The sequence below is a fragment of the Pinus tabuliformis genome, chromosome 2_1, assembly GCF_031772625.1.
Source record: "Pinus tabuliformis cultivar Carrire ecotype Pingquan chromosome 2_1, CPIR1, whole genome shotgun sequence".
Taxonomy (NCBI): domain Eukaryota; kingdom Viridiplantae; phylum Streptophyta; class Pinopsida; order Pinales; family Pinaceae; genus Pinus; species Pinus tabuliformis.
Window position 1 is genome coordinate 523,946,585 of NC_142299.1, and position 5,698 is coordinate 523,952,282.

Here is a 5,698-nt window from a genome sequence, read left to right on the forward strand (position 1 = left end):
CAACGAATTAAAAATGAAAATAGTCAACCAAGATTTGATCATCAGAACCCTAATTAACTTCTAGGCCAAGTAAATTCACTTGTATGCATGATTAAGCGATGACATTCACTGCAACATAGTCTTCAACCCTATCCTTCGGATCCCGAACCATTCTCACTCTCACTAGGACTTGACCCTATGAAATCACAAACCACACTCCATCAATGCTTCTTACTTTGTTCGAGCCAACACCAGCGGGCATGCACAGGGAAACGACATGTGCATACTCTGTTGCCTCAATCCCTTTGATCCCCACTGCCATACCCAACGTCCAAATAAAGGTTAAAATGATGAACTAACAATTTATATAAAGCTTTGCCACCTTCTTGATGTTTCGGTTCCACCCATGCCACTTGGGGTGGTCATCATGTTTGCCATTAATACGCATCATGTCTACCACTAGATCATTCGGAGCTAGGCTTCGTATTGCCTGACCATCCATCTCACATGCTCTTGTCTGAATACACACCCCTATTGGCGAACCAAAAATAACTCATAGATTAGAAAAATTTAAACAATTTTTTAAAGCAAAAAAAATCTCTTAAAAAACATAATTTAAGAAAAATATTTTTAAAATTTACAAAAAAAATATGAAAGCAAATTAGATAATTTAAAAAAAAAACAAATTAAAAAAAAATTAAAATAATTAAAAACATAAAAAAAAAAAAATGTTGTTTATAACATGGTAAATATTAAGCTCTAAAACAAATTAATAAAAAAAAAACAACAACAACATTTTAAAAAAAAAATAAAAATTAAGAAAAAAAAACCATAAAAAATCATGGAGTTTTTTTAAAAGTAAAAATAAAAATAATATAAAATAAACAAAAAAATTTAAAAAAAGCATTAAAGTTAAAAAATAAATTTTTTAAGGGGTAGCCACCTTGCCCTCTCGTCACCAGCACTACCACGCCTACCCACAACACTTTGGCACAAAGGCGAGGGTCGTCGATTTCCGAAATCGATGAGCCCCCCACAAAACACTCTTTTTTTTAACGTTTTTTTAAATGTTTTTTTAAGAAAGGCAATATATTGTATTTTAACTTTTTTAATATATATTTTAATCTTTTTAATATTTAAAAATAATATTTTTTTTATTTTTAATATTTATATATTTATATATTTATATATGTATATGTATATGGGGTTAGTTAGTTGTATTTATTTATTTTTTAATTTTCAGTAGCGTTTTGATTTTTTTTATATTTATTTATTTTTTTAAATTTGTTTTATTTTTTTAATAAATTTAAATTTTAACATGCTTGTAATGTTTAAACTTTTTATTTATTTATTTTTCTAAATATTGTTTCCCATTTTTTATTTAATATTTTTTTAACTTTTTTTTTAAATTTCTTTGTTTGTTTGTATTCTAATATTATTTTTATTTTTTATTTTGATTTTTTATAAAACTTCTTTTTTTAACAACATTTTTTTTTTGTTAATTTTACTTCAAATTTTATGTGAATCATCATTTTTGGTGGGAAAAAAAAATCAAATGTTATTATCTTTGAACATAGAATTCATAAAAATTGCATAAAATTTGCTAGATTTCAACATTTTTTATTCCATTTTTCCATAAAAAAACATCTATTTAACACATCATTTTTAGTGAAAATACACAGAAATATGTAAATTTTTAATTATATCTAGATGCAAATTGTATTTTTTTTCAAGTGCTTAAAATTATTATTTTTTAGTGACAATCAAAAATATAATTTAAAAATATTATTCTTTTAATTTATTTTAAACTTTGGAATAAACAAATCAAAATTTCATTGTAAAAAAACATTGCAAATAAAAACAAAAAACATAAGCTTGAAAACCCTTTAAAAACATACATCTTAAGACCAAAAACAAGAAGATGAATAAGACAACTTAAAAAATGGTTAAATAACCAACATTTAAAAAAAATGTGCATACTTAGGAGATAAGAAAATTTAAAGTGTCAAAAATATGTCCTTGAAAAAAAATGTTGATGTTGTATCAATGCTTCTCAAAATCCACATGAAAATCACCAACATTTTAAAAATATATATACATACCTAATATACCAAAAAACTTAATGTCAAAATTAAGCTCAAAAAAGAGGGTTGATGTTGCATCAACACTTTTCAAAATTGGCATGAAAATCACTAACATTTAAAAAAATTGTACATACTTAATACATAAGAAAATTTAAAATGTCAAAAATAAGCTTCAAAGAAAAAGGTTGATTCTGCATCGACACTTTTCAAAATGGGGTGATTTTTTACAACCTATAAACAAATGAAAACTCGTTATAGTTCCCATTAAGTTGGTAACTGTGTTTGCACCCTACTCTTGGATTGAAGGATAATTGTATCGAACAAGGCCTAATTTTATCATTAGAAGATGTGCTTGAGAGGATGTAGTACCTGAGATACTAAAAGCATGGCATGGTGAACCATGTGAAGGACACTTTTCTAACATGAGGACTGCATTTAAAGTGCTTCTTTTGGGATATTATTGGTCTTCCTTTTTCAAGGATGTCAAGGAATATGTCAAAAGATGTGATAGTTGCCAAAGAATGGGAAGACCTATTCAATAAAATGAGATGCCTCTAGATCCACAGGTACTAATAGATCCTTTTTAAAAATGGATTCTAAGTTTTGTTGTACTCGTCAATCATTCATCCAAGCATTAAAAGTATATACTTGTTTGTATAGATTATGTTACAAAATGGGTAGAATCTAGGCCACTTACTTTTGCTACTGAAATGTTTTTAGTTACGATTCTTTTTTGAGATATTTTCACTTGATTTGGTGTTCCAAGAGAAACTTTAATAGATCAGGGTGCTCAATTTACATCTAAGTTGGTGCAGAAGATTATGGAGTAGTACAAGATTAGACACCGTAAAATCCACTGCATACCATCCACAAGCCAATGGGCAAGTGGAATCCACCAATCAATTACTTGAAGCTATACTCACCAAGGTTGTACATTTGCGTAGAAGAGATTGGGCAAATAGGCTTCTAGAAGCACTATTGGCATATCGTACCACATGGAGAAATACTATTGGATACACTTCTTATGAGCTTGTCTGTGGGAAGCAATTTTTTCTTCCTATTGAATTCCAAGTGGATACCTACAAGGCAGTAGCAAAGTTGGAGCTTAATCTCTTTGAAGCCTAGAAACAAATCATGAGACAATTGAATGAATTAGATGAGATCTAACACGATGCCATATAAAGAACAAACATAATCTAGAAATAAAGGAAAAAGTGGCATGATAAATTCATCAAAGTTGCTAGGTGATTGGGCCCTTCTCTTTGATTCCAAGTTTAAATATTTTCAAGGGAAAATTCAAACACATTAGCTTGATCCCTATGATATAGAAATTGTTTTTGATAATGGAGATAGAATTAAGACTATTAATAAATAAGGGATCACCTTCCTTATCAATGGGCACAAATTAAAGTTATATAATAAGTCTTTGACAAGAGAAGAATTTGTTAAAAAACCTACAAGAAAATTTTGATCTAGAGTTGGTAGAGAAAGGGGACCTAATGAAGCAATGAAACAACTCAATAAAGTTTTTGGAATTAAAAATGAAATTAGAGCCATCAACTCGAAAATGAGTTGCTTATGTTGGACCCCAATAATTTTTCTTCCATTGAAGATTTTTTGTCCAAGTTAAAAACCCTTAGACTTATCTTGGAAGGTGTTAAGGTTAAGAAAGAAGATGGCAGCCTTATTTATTCCATTCTTACTAAGTTGTGACCAACCTACTCTGTGTTTGTTTCCACCTTCCATTCTCCTAGAGAAGCCTTTATTTCTCAAGGACAAGACTACAAGTCCCCCTCTTTTGATGCCTTTTGTGATTCTTTAATAAGAGAATAAGAAAAACTCTTACATCTTGGTCTTCTTAGTCTTGGAAACTCTTCTAAGAAAGCCTTAGCTGCCCAGCAACAACCAAGTTCAAACAATCCTAAGAAGCAAAATCCTAAAAAGAATGGTCCTAAACCAACCAAGGGTCTTAAGAACTTTGAGTCTCAAAATGAAAAATCAATTCAACAAAATGATAAGGCAAATAAAAACAAAGGGAAGAAGACTGATAGACATTGCAACTTTTGTAATTGAGATGTCCACTTAGAATCCAAATGCTTTAATAAGATGGAAGCCTTGGAAGCAACAATGAAGAAACATAACATCCATTTGGAGCACTCTTCAACTTCAACTTTGTCTTCAGGAATAACACTTTCTACATGTGGTTGTCAAGCATATCAGTCTGGTTATGCACTAAATGTATCTTCTTCTTCTCATTCTGATGAGTGGCTCATTGATTCTGGAGCTTCTTATCACATGGCCAGAAACAAAGCCATTTTTTCTTCTGTAAATGACTGTAACACCAAAAATATATATGTTGGTGATGATAGATCTCTTAGTGTTGTAGGGACTAGAACTATTCATCTAGACAATGGTCAGTTTAATGATGTATTATGTGTTCCAACCTTATCCTACAACCTTCTATCTGTATATCAAATAACTCATTCAGGTGAAGGTAAAACCGTTGAATTTTCACCTCACGATGTTGTAATTAAGGACCTAAGAGATCCTAGACAAATTTTAGCTACTGGAATTGTTGATGATTCTACAAGGTTGTATAATTTTAACAACTTTGGGTCATCAACTCTTCCCTCGATTTTGTTTCTCATAATGATGAAGTGAGCAAACTTTGGCATGAGCGATTTGGTCACCTAAACTATTGCTCCCTTAAAAATCCATGTAAAAAAAATATGGTGATAAGTCTACCTATGGTATCTTTCAAAGATGGTGTTTGCTTCGGATGTGTACTCGTTAAACATCATCAGGATAGTTTTGAAAAGCATACCTCTTTGCATGCCTCGGCCCCTTTAAATCTTGTGCATAGTGATTTATGTGGTCCACTTCCAATTATTTCATTCTCTGGCTACAAGTATTTCTTAACTTTCACTGATGATTTCTCGAGACGCACTTGGGTATACTTCTTAAAACTCAATATTGAAGTCCTTAACATGTTCTTGTCCTTTAAGGCCTTTGTTGAGAAACAATCTGGACATCAAACTCTTAAGCTAATATCTGATAATGGAGGAGAATATGCTAACAACAAATTCATCAAATTTTGCATTGAGCATGGAATTCAAATGCAAGACAGTGTTCCATATACTCCACAACAAAATGGTGTAGGTGAAAGGAAGAATCAAACCTTAAAGGAAATGGCTAATTGTATGCTTCAATCTAAAGGACTTGTTCTTAATTTTTTGGCAAAAGCAATTAACTATGAAAATTACAGAGTAAATCACACTCTTACTAAGGTTTTAAAGAATATCACTCCAGAAGAAGCATAGAGCTCAATTAAACCAGATGTAAGCCACTTTAGTGTTCTTGGAAGTGAAGCATGGGCCCATATTCCAGATGAGAAACATAAAGCCTTAGAACCTAAGAGTGAAAAATGTATTTTTGTTGGACATTCTGAAGATGTCAAAAGATATAGACTTGTTTCACCTAAGTCAAAAAATGTTATCATTAGAAGAGATGTAAAGTTTGCTAAAAAATTATCGGCCTATGAGCCTAGTTCGACTAATGTTCCACCTCTCCCTATCCCTTCTACTTTTAAAAATATTTCTTCTTCAGATGATGACAACGAGGATGGAAATCCTCCC